Source organism: Antechinus flavipes, chromosome 6 (genome assembly GCF_016432865.1).
Source record: "Antechinus flavipes isolate AdamAnt ecotype Samford, QLD, Australia chromosome 6, AdamAnt_v2, whole genome shotgun sequence".
NCBI classification, from domain to species: domain Eukaryota; kingdom Metazoa; phylum Chordata; class Mammalia; order Dasyuromorphia; family Dasyuridae; genus Antechinus; species Antechinus flavipes.
Window position 1 is genome coordinate 51,985,845 of NC_067403.1, and position 12,064 is coordinate 51,997,908.

The window sequence follows — 12,064 nt, forward strand, 5'->3', positions numbered from 1 at the left end:
GTCTCCAAGTTGAGGTTTGGCAAAAAAGGTTTTATTGACACTAAGTGGTTCTCAGTGGGCTAGGAAAGTAGTAGTGCATTGAGAGAAAGAGTTTATATAACCTATTCAACATGTAAAGGACTGCTTGCCATCTAGGGGAGGGGGTAGAGAGAGGGAGGGGAAAAATTGGAACAGAAGTGAATGCAAGGGATAATGCTGTAAAAAAAAAAAAAAAAAAAAAAAATTACCCTGGCATGGGTTCTATCAATAAAAAGTTATTTAAAAAAAAAAAAGAGAGAGATTAAGAGTTTAATTTTATTTAGTCTTCTGTGGCCCAGGGCTAAGGAGCGATCTCTGAGTGAATTAAGGGTGGAGGGTGGTAACCTGAAAAGTAATTTTCAGGTGAATTAAGGGCGGTGATTATTTTAGGAGTAGAAGCTAAAGAATGACCTCCAGGTGAATTAAGGGTGGAGGCTGGGTGGTGGTCCAAAGTTAGAAGATTCAGGATTTTATGATCCAGGGCCTCACAAAAATCAGGGGACCAAAGAATCCTATTACATCATAAGCACTTGGTCTCTAGAAAGCATTTCTATCCCCTTGGCTCATCAGCCAATGTTAATATCCAGTCTATGGGAATAAGGGCAAGAAAACAAACACCAGAAATTGGTTTATTAAATTATTTGGGTTTTCCAAATATATTAGTTGTATTCTCCTTCTGGCACAAATAAAATTTCTTTTAAAAAATTATGCTCTTTAATTACCCAAAACAGAATTAACTGAATCTGTTTAATAATGGTATGAAAGCTAATCAAGCTGAGAGAAAGCTTATTCAAACTAACAACTGTTGCTTTCTAATCCAAGGAGGTCACCAGAGGAAGGAAGCCCTCAAGGAGTTAACAAACAAAAATAAACTGGAAGAAATAAATCACTCAAAGTGAATCTTTCATACAAATAACACTAGCGGCTCAGGAATTAAGAGGGATTCTGACCATGACTTGTTTCTTATTTTAATCTTTATTCTATTCAGCCAAAAGATGCAATATTTTCCCCTTAATTCAATGTTTCATTTTTAAAAGAATTTGTTAGTTTATGATTCTTGAAATTCCTTTCCAGTTTGGGGTCTACAATAGAGAAGGTTGTTTTTCCCTCCCTCAAAATTATTTAGGTACCTGCCATCAAGTTAATAGAGGTGATCTAAACCCCGAGGCTTTCTGCTAACCTCCTCTATGGATTTGGCCTGCCAGTCAGTGCCATACTCCCCTCTCATTCTTTAATGGCATCTCTTCCCAGTTAATTGTGAATTCTACTAGGGAACTTGTCTTTTCCACTGCCAATTGTTAAAACCACTTTCCTTGCTAACTCTATGCCCTCCCAAATCCATTTCACATTTACCACACCTGGTACTTATTTTACCTCTTTCATTTTGATCATAGCCTCTTCTCATAAATAAAGGTACCTTTTGGCAAAGAGAACACCATTGTGAATTCTTCCCATGTGCCTTGCACTGTAATGCCAGAGAAACTAAGCAAGACAGAGATTAGAGAACAATTTAATAGTTTATTATCCATATTTGGTCCCAGGCTGAACGAGACTACAGTCTCAAAGAATCCAGCCTCGAGCATTAGACAGCAAGACTCTTTTACTGGATAACAAGAACAATGACATAATGGGGGAGGTACTTGAATGGGGATAACCTAATGGGGGGAGGCACCTAGGATGACACAATGGAGGGAGATACTGGAGAGGCTCCTGATATTTTAATGACATCTAAAATGGATAAAGACTTTTATCCCATCAAACATTAAGAAGGAATGATTGCAGCCTAAAGATATAAAATTTTTATCTCATCAAACATTAAGAGGGACAGGTTATAACCTGAGGCAGAATAACTAAATAGGACAATTGGGAAACTGGATCAGGACATTAGAGAACTGTGGTACAACATTCCACACTCTCTCTTCTAACTATTCAAATCTTTGAATTATCTTCCTCTAGAATTTTGAACAACCCTATGTGAAGTAAATAGACCAAATAAAAATCAAAATAAAGCTAGAACAATGCAAGGACTCATGGCAAAGTCAAGTCTCCCCCTGATAACCCCAGAGTTAATCAGCAATACACAAAGCTCCTTATTGCAAGCATGTCAGGTCCTCTGCAGTTGGGGAGCATATGGACAATTCATTGTGAGTTAGGTCTGTGATCATTTGTGCATGACTTAGCCTCTGCTTACAGAGCAGCAGGGCTCAAGACAGTTGTGCTGCCCATTCAGAGGGGCACCCGCTCCAGGGGAGAAGGGTGAGGCTTGGAGTAGCTCTACCTGTTCCCGCCCAGAGGAACAGACACAGGGCTGCTACTAGAATACAGATTTCTGAGCAGATTATGCACAGTTAGACCAAGGCAGACAAACCCCAAACTGTTAGAGGCCCAATATCAAACTACAAGGTCCCTTTAAGTATGCTGCAATACTAATTAAGGACCTGGGGTAACAGGAGTAGAGAAACAGATCAGAGAGACTGCCAGTCCCAAGACAGGTATCCAACAGAATAAGGGATTTCAAAGTTAAAGCATAACCAGAAAGCAAATCATAGTCCAGTAAATTTAAGCAAGGAGTAAAAAATGAAAAGAACTGTTTAAAGGACTTCCAATTAAATCTGAACTAGTAAGATAGGGGGTAGGGCAGAAGTGCCTAAGAAAATGCACCAGTTTCCCCAATTTCCTATTTCTTCCTCCCTCTCCTTTTTTTTTTTTCTCACAGAAAGGAATTATCAAATAACCATCCTACATATAAATCATATACATATATATATATCAGACCAAAAATCTTTCAAACAGCAGCAATAGTTACAAGTTTTAACAATTTCCATCCCAAGTCTTAAACATAATAATACAGTTAAAATTTTAACAATTCAACCACTTCCCCACTCCCCCATATCAGTCCAAATTACATCAGGAGAAGGGGCGATGGTTTTCTCAAAAGCTGCTTCCTGCTGAAGATGGGCAGAGATGCTCAGTCCAGGGAGGGGGGATGGGTGTGGTATGGCATACTGACAATCAAAGCTGATCTAGGTCCCAGAAGCAAGTCAATATATCTGTAATTTGACCAAATCTAGAAACAAAAATAAATCTAACAAAGAAAAGTAAGAACAGTCTGAGACAGAAAGACTGGTCCACAAGGACTACTACAAGATGTGGCCTCTCATTATAGTTATAAACCTTAAAAAAAAACTTGAATATCCAAACACAATATCTAGTAACTGATAGATGACCAGACTAAATACTTATTCGCTCAAGTATTTAGCATATAATGATTACAGATAACCAGACTGGAAGCAGCAAGGTATGACATAATTGAATTGCATTAACAGTTTCTTATTGACTATTCTTTTGATTATAGAAATCAGTTACAGGAGGAAAAAATGCAGTGACATATTAACTACAAACCCAAGAAATTTTACCTCCAATAACAAATCCCATTAACTAAAGTTTCAGACAAATCCTAAACAGATATTTACCATAACCTTATATTTATACAAATCAGTTAAATTTAAATCTTTACCTTTGAAGACAAAAGATCCCTATCCCATCCAACCTTTAAAGTACAGGAAATCAGTGGGGGGAGGGAGAGAGGGAGAAGATTCCATAAAACCCACATGTCCAGCAGAGCTGGATTTAAAGCATAACTTACAATGTTATAGTTAACAAACTCTGAACCAAACTAAATACAGCTTTAAATTTCCAATAATACAAAACTGCTTTTCCTATCATATTTCAAATAATGAAACAGCAGAGTTTCTTTCTCTCCCTCTGGCCCCATGTGGCCATTATTCCCAATGGACTTCTCCTAAGTTCTAACTTGGCCAGAGTTGAAGCCTTCAGAAGTCAGATCCTTTTTTGCTACATACTTTACCTAATTAGAGGCACATAACCCCTTTCAGGTAAGTTAACAGAACTTCTTTAACAAGCTATTGTTCTTTTCAAGATCTCATACTTAAAGTTAATTAAATCTAGCCTGCACAGGCAACAGTAAAATTATTTCTCACATTTTAAAACTGCCTAAAAGAATACTCAGAACAAATCTGGCATGCAAAGTCAATAGTAAAATTATTTCCCAAATTTGATCATTGTTCTTAAACTTAACAGAGCTCTTAAATTAACAAAATAGACAAACAAATCACACAGAACACAGAGCACACATAGACTGTCCAGCAGTCAAAACATTTAATACAGAGCAGGGGCTATCTGGAAAGACTAGCCTTGAGGGAAGTTGTCAGCTCCAGTCTGCCTTCCCCTCTCATAATCCAAACGGAGCCTGCTATTTTGTTTTGTTTTGTTTTGTTTTGCAAACACCTAGATTTATACTCTGAAATGGCCACAGTTGTGCCAGCTGGCACACAGAATCAGATGATGTGTCTTAGGAGACACTCAGGTAGTGCCAACTGCGTCCAGTTCGACACTACTTCTCAGAATTTTAACACCTGTCGATGTCCTGTTATTCTGAGAATCCAGGTGCTAGCACAAGCAGGTAACCAGATAGTGCCCAAAAAGGCACTCAGAATCAGATCAGACCATGTGTCTAGGAGATACAAAACCAGAGAGTATTATCCAGCATCCTGAATAACAGCCTTCTCGGAATTCAATGCCTGTTAGCATTCTAGTATTCTGAGAATCCAGGTGCTAACACAGACAGACGGACAAACAGACAAATAGATCAGATTGTGTCTTCTGACACCTGGATTTACTCTCCCCTGGCCAAATCGAAAAGTATCTGTCGGGTGTGGCCCCAGCTGGTGAACTGATCTCTTCCTGGAGCCTCTGGAGGAATCCAGAGGACTAACCTTTCCCAAGAAAAAGAAAACCCAGATCCCCAACTGTTTCCAGGCCCAAAGTGGAGACTTGAAATGTCTCTAACCCCTAGTCCTGTTCTCAGTTTCTGATATCTCACTGGGGCCTCCAAAATGTAATGCCAGAGAAACTGAGCAAGACAGAGGTTAGAGAACAATTTAATACTTTATTAAATAGAGAGATTTACTGGGACCAAATGATCCATGTTTGGTCCTAGGGCTGAATGAGACTATCGTCTTAAAGAACTCAGCCCTGAGTGTCGGACAGCAAGACTCTTTTATAAGATAACAAGAACAATGACATGATGGGAGAAGTACCTGGATGGGGATAACCTAATGAGGGGAGGCACCTAGGATGACATGATGGAGGGAGGTACTGGAGAGGTTACTGATATTCTAATGATGTCTAAAATGGAGAGACCTTCATCCTGTCAAACATTAAGAAGGGATGATTATAGCCTAAAGATATAAGACCATTATCTCATCAAACATTAAGAGGGAAAGGTTATAACCTGAGGCAGAGTAACTGAATAGGACAATTGAGAAACTGAGTGCCTCATACTTCAAACTAGGAATTGATACCCAACTCAATCAAGTCCACACTAGCCGAGGGAAAATCTCTCCCAGAAAAGGCCTAATCTCTATCTTGCCTTTCTCCAGGAGAAAGAAGAGATAGATTCAGATTTAGGATATAATACTTCAGTTGGGATACAAGATATCTGGAGGGAAAAAGGAAAGGGAAAAAAAGTTGGTCACAAGTAATTAAGAAAAAGTGATTAAAGCCAAGGTATCAGATCAAAGTAGAATTAATAGTAAACCTCACTTGGCATTGAATTTTTGGCTTATGGCTCTGGCTGCCTAGGAAGAGATTGGCTTTACAGGTTATCGTTGATAAAAAGAGAGGAGCTCTAGAGGGGAGACAAGAAAAAAGGATTAGAAGAAGGTAGCTATGAAAGAACCAAAATCCATGAAAAGAGCAAAGTCTTGTCAATCATTACACTGAAATTAAAAGATGAATAGGGAACAGTTCCTGTCATCAAGAAACAAGTAAATTATTGTATGAGAGTCCAAGTGGACATACCCAAGATATGGGAATGAAAATAAAAAATATCACTAAAACTGGAGGTGAACAGAAAAATAAATGGGAGTCAAATCAGTAATTCATTCAGCAAATAAAGTGTAAAAAAAATTCATTTAAAAAATTGACGATAGACATGGTCTTTGAAGTTTAAGGTACTTTTTTCATCTAAGGAAAGGATCTAAAACACCTTTCTGAATAGCTATTTAAAACTTAAAATGCGTTATTTAATTATAATCATAAAACCATAATCTCTGGATCACAGATTTAAAAGCTACAAGGGATCTTCTTAAGAGGTCATCTGAGTTAACCCTTTCACTTTATACATGAGCAAACTAAATGCCAGAGAGAAAAGTGATTTGTTTAAGTCATGCAGATAAAAGTAGTACAGGCAGAATTTGATCCCAGATTCTGATTCTAAATTCAGTGCTCTATAAACTGTATTATGATCTCTTAAAGATAGTAATTAGTTATTATATAACAATTTGGGTAGATAGATAATATATTAAAGAAGTGAAGAGTAAGAAAGTTTCTAAGTTTATCCAATTAAGAAAAAAATACTGTATGAGCTGGAACTCAGGCTCTCAGGGATGCTGAGTATATGATAGGTACTTAACATTTTTAAAAATCCCCAGAAGAAAATAAGGGTTAGAAGGCAAAAAGAAATACAAAAGCCCAGATTATACAGCATTAAAGTAATGAAGGCACTATTATTTGAGGAAAAGTGAAAAGGTATAAGAAATTCAATAAAGCCAACATCAGTCATCAATCAATTTCGGTCCTTTTTCATACACATCTGAAGGTTCAGACAAAATCTTCAGTTTATTTGTTCAATAGTTCTGTGTTGGATTTTGTATCCCTAAGGAGAGGGATTGCTCATAAATTTGGGTCTTAATTTTAATTTTAATTATTGTTATTGGTACCTGGAATTTTCCTAGTAACAGACTAAAACTATGAGTAACAGTTTATCCGGCTACATGCCACTGAAGTATTGAGGGATCTCTCACAAACACCTCTAGTCAAACTCCAAAAAGAACTAAACAGAAATAGACATAAATCCCTACACCCAGTCCAAGAAGCAGTACAAACCCAGAGTGGAGTTGGACCACTGCAAATGCCAGGCTAGACCAACATTCAGCAACACTCAAGCAAGCCTCCAGAGGCACACCAAGAAACAAGGTCAGGGAAGTATCAGACAGACATCCAAGGAAGCATCCTTAGAACCCAGTTCAGGCAGGCCCAGGAAGTTACTATGCCCAACAGCCCTACAAAAGGCATTAACTTGAGATATGGTCCTAACAGTACTTAAGAATAACCTGACTGCCAAATCAAGTATAATCCCACAGGAGGAAAAATAGATCTTTAAGGAAATAGAGGCCTTTGAAGCAATTCAGATTTTTTAAATGGAAAAAAAAATCAGTTGGAGAGGAAAACTTAAACTTCAAATGCAGAAATCATTTTTCTGGGGGAGGGGGTGTTTACATTCTAATGGGGTAGAATAAATTTAAGTGTCTCCTTAAAATCCTAATGACTTTAAGAGCTTAAGACAAAGTCAAATAAGAAAGATAGGGGGCCTGGGCTCTGTTCTGATATTTTGAAAAGGAAATTGGAGGAAAACAAATATGAAGAAAAAGAAGATATCAAAAAAGTAAGCATGGCAATCATATCTCACACAAGGCAATAGTAAAAACAGATTTGATTAAAAGTCAACATAATAAAATTTGTGGGATGCAAATTTTAGTCCTTAGGGTAAAACTTTTATGTCTAAATACTTTCTTCAGTAAGAGAAAAATAGGCATAAGACTTAAATAAAAAAAAGCAATCAATTAAAAAAGACAAATTAGTCAACAAAAGAGAAATTCTGCAACAAAAGAGATTAACAAAAATGAAAGCAGAACCTTATTAAATTGGTAAATATAACTAGGAACTTTTTTAAAAAAATAAAAGTCCTTTTTTGTACAAAAAAGAAAACCAAATTATATGAATTGTGAATACATCCATCCATTCTGGAGAACAATTTGGAACTATGCTCAAAAAGTTATCAAACTGTGCATACCCTTTGATCCAGCAGTGTTTCTACTGAGCTTATATCTCAAAGAGATACTAAAGAAGGGAAAGGGACCTGTATGTGCCAAAATGTTTGTAGCAGCCCTGTTTGTAGTGGCCAGAAACTGGAAACTGAGTGGATGCCCATCAATTGCAGAATGGCTGAATAAATTATGGTATGTGAATATTATGGAATATTATTGTTTGGTGAGAAACGACCAATAGGATGATTTCAGAAAGGCCTAGAGACACTTACATGAACTGATGCTGAGTGAAACGAGCAGGGCCAGGAGATTATATATTTCAACAACAATACTATATGATGACCAATTCTGATGGACCTGGCCATCCTCAGCAATGAGATGAACCAAATCAGTTCCAATGAAGCAATATTGAACTGAACCAGCTACACCCAGCGAAAGAACTATGGGAGATGACTAAGAACCATTACATTGAATTCCAAATCCCTACATTTTTGCCCACCTGCATTTTGGATTTCCTTCATAGGCTAATTGTATACTATTTCAGAGTCCGATTCTTTTTGTACAGCAAAATAACGGTTTGCTCAAGTATATTTATTATGTATCTAATTTATACTTTAATATAGTTAACATCTACTGGTCATCCTGCCATCTGGGGAAGGAGGTGGGGGAAGGAGGGGAAAAATTGGAACAAGAGGTTTGGCAATTGTCAATGCTGTAAGGTTACCCATACATATAATCTGTAAATAAAAGGCTATTAAAATAATAAAAAAAAAACTGTGATTTTTCAATCCCATATGTAGTCTCTTAACGGAATATGAAAATCTCAAAATCTTAATTTATGTAATGTCTGATTTGTATACCTATTTTATATACCTTTATACCCAGAGTTACACAAAAATATCTTGGGAGAAAAGGGGTTGATAGCGGAAAGAGTTTAAGAAGCCCTGGTCTAGAGAACTCCAAAGACATTGACTAAAAATTTAATTGAAATAATAAATATTTCATCAAAGTTGTACCAAGAAAATAAGAGAGAAAGGTCTTTCAAAATACTAGAGAATTCATAAATTATTTTGGAGTATACCTAACCAAGAATTACGCAAGGACATGAATGCAACTATAAAACACTCTATAGAAATAAAGACAAACCTAAGTAATAGAATACCAAATTTTCATGGATTGACCAAGGCAATATTATAAAAATTACAATACTGAATTCATTCAATTATTAAGTGGCATATCCCAACTAACAATGTTACTTTTTTGGGCTAGGAAGTAATGGAATTATGCCTGCAAGAAATGATGAAAAGGATGAGTTTTAAAGAAACTGGGAAAGATTTGTTTGAAGTGATATAGAATAAATTGAACAGAAGCAGAATGCAGCAACATTGTAAAGAAAAATAATTTTCAAAGATTTAAAAATTGATCAAAGCAATGATCAATAACAGAGGACAAATGATATAGTAAGCCATCTCCTGACAGAGTTGATGAAACTAATGCACAGAATAAAACATTTTGTTTATTATAGTTTTTTTATTTACAAGATATATGCATGGGTAATTTTTCAGCATTGACAATTGCAAAACCTTTTGTTCCAACTTTTCCCCTCCTTCCCCCCACCCTGTCCCCCAGATGGCAGGCTGACCAATCCATGTTAAATATGTCAAAGTATAAATTAAATACAATATATATATATATGTCCAAACAGTTATTTTGCTGTACAAAAAGATTTGGACTTTGAAATAGTGTACAACCAGCCTGTGAAGGGAATCAAAATAGCAAGCAGACAAAAATAGGAGGATTGGGAATTCTATGTAGTGGTTCATAGTCATCTCCCAAAATTAAATATTTTTGAAGAGAGCTAATATGAGAATTTGTTTTGTTTGACATTTAATACAAGGTATTTGTTTTCCTATTCACCATAATTAGGAGGTAGAAGGGAAGGAGCTAAGCATTGAGCTTCCCTACTATCCCCCTTCCTACCTCCCCCCCCCCCCCCCCCCCCCCCCGGCAAAAAAAAAAAAAGAGAGAGAAAAGAGTAATTGAAGCATCCATAAATGCACAGAAAAGAGTAAAAGGCCAAAGCCACACGACAAACAAGACATTTTAATGGATACATTTTTAATTTTTACGTGTGTATCTATGTGTAAAGCAAATTTCAGGTACAATCTTTTTCTGCTTTATGTATGTAATGCTTATTTTATATTATGTCTGCTAACTTTGTAATTTTTAAAAATAAATTTAAAAAAAGACATTTTTCCTACCTTTACAGACTTAGAATATATCTTCTTTCCTATACAGCCACCATCCTAGTTCAGGTCTCTTGCATCTCTTGCATGTAATGTAATTTATTTGGTTTCCCTGCCTCTTCCTACTCCAATTGATTCATTTAACTGCCAGAGTGCTTTTCTTAAAGTATATGTCTTAAGTTACACTCAGTAAACTCCAGCAGTTCCCTATTAGAACTCTCAAGTGACCTCAAATGAGGGAAAGTGAAGTTCAATTGCAATCTTGGACAGTTACTAGATTTGTGGTCCTAGGCAAGTCACTTAACCTGCCAGTTTCTCCAGCTTTAAAATGGGGATAAAGCCTGTTTCACAGGGTTGTTATTTTGTTTTTGAATTTATTTTTTATTAAAGCTTTATATTTACAAAACTTAATTTGTTAAGGGCCATGCCTAAGTGAAGAGGCAGGTCAATTCTACAAGAGCCTCTACAGCTGTAAATCATAACACTTGAAGAAGCTGCCAAGTAGCCTTTCTTCTCTAGTATTTTGAAAGACCTTTATCTCTTTATATAAGAAAAATCAGATCAAAAAGGAAGAAAAAACTTCTCTTTGGGTGTAGATGTAAGTAAGATCACTTAACAAGTGGAACTAGTTCAAATCATCTGTTGAAATCATTGTTGAAGAGAATCACATCCAACAGAATTAATCATCATATAGTATTGTTGTTGCCATGTATAATGATCTCCTGCCCATTTCACTGAGCATCAGTTCAGGTAAGTCTCTCCAGGCCTCTCTGAAATCATCCTGTTGGTTGTTTCTTACACAACAATAATATTTCATAACATTCAGCCATTCTCCAATTGATGGGCATCCACTCAAGTTTTGTTTCTTGCCACTACAAAGAGGGCTGCCACAAACATTTTTTGCACCTGTGGGTCCCTTCCCTCCTTTAAGATCTCTTTGGTATTAAAGCCCAGTAGAAACACTGTGGGTTAAAGACTGTTAGATAATGTTTTGAGCACAGTTCCAAACTGAATGATTGGATCCAGTCACAGTTCTACCAACAACGTATCCGTGTCAGAATTGTTATTTTAATCAAATGTATTTGTAAAATGCTTAGCATTGTGCCTGACACATAATAGGTGCTTAAATACTTGCATCCACCCTCCTTTTTCCTTTCAACTTTATAACTCTTAGAATCTTTAACTTCCACCGAAATTCAGGCTCAAATATCAACTTCCTCCAGACATTCCTGGTCTCCCCTTCCTTCCCCCTAATTCTTTCCTCTCCAAATTATCCTTCATTAATTAATCTCATAAAAATAGACATTATGTATATATTTATATGTAATGGGCTAAGGCTTGAGTTGATGCACTGAGGTCCTAAGCACATGAGGCTAAATAGTAATTGGACCATACTCTATTAATATATAAGCTTGGAGAAAGAATGGCCCCCACCCACTCTTTGTGCAAGTCCCGATGTGTTGTATAGGAAATGACGATTTTGGTGGGTGGAGGCAGGGGAGTGGAAAAGGAAGGGGAGGAGAGACTGCTTGCTTTTGCCAAGTGCATCAACTCAAGCCTCAGCTCATTACATTTATATATGCATATTCTCTCCCTCATTACAATGTAAATTTCTTGAGGACAAGTTCTACTGGTCTAATTCCTGACACAGTATTTAATAAATGCTTAATGAGTAATTATTCCTTACACGTGATATTCCACTTTTAGTCTTTGCTCTAGCTGTCCCCCATCCCTGGAAAAACTTCCTCTCCATTTATTCCTTTTCAAATATCATTTTCTTCATAAAAATTTCCCTAAGCATCCAAGTTGCTAGTTACCTCCTGCTCTTAAAAGTACTTTGTATTTAGTCTGAGTGTCATATAGATAGTGCCTCCCCACTGAAAAATTATC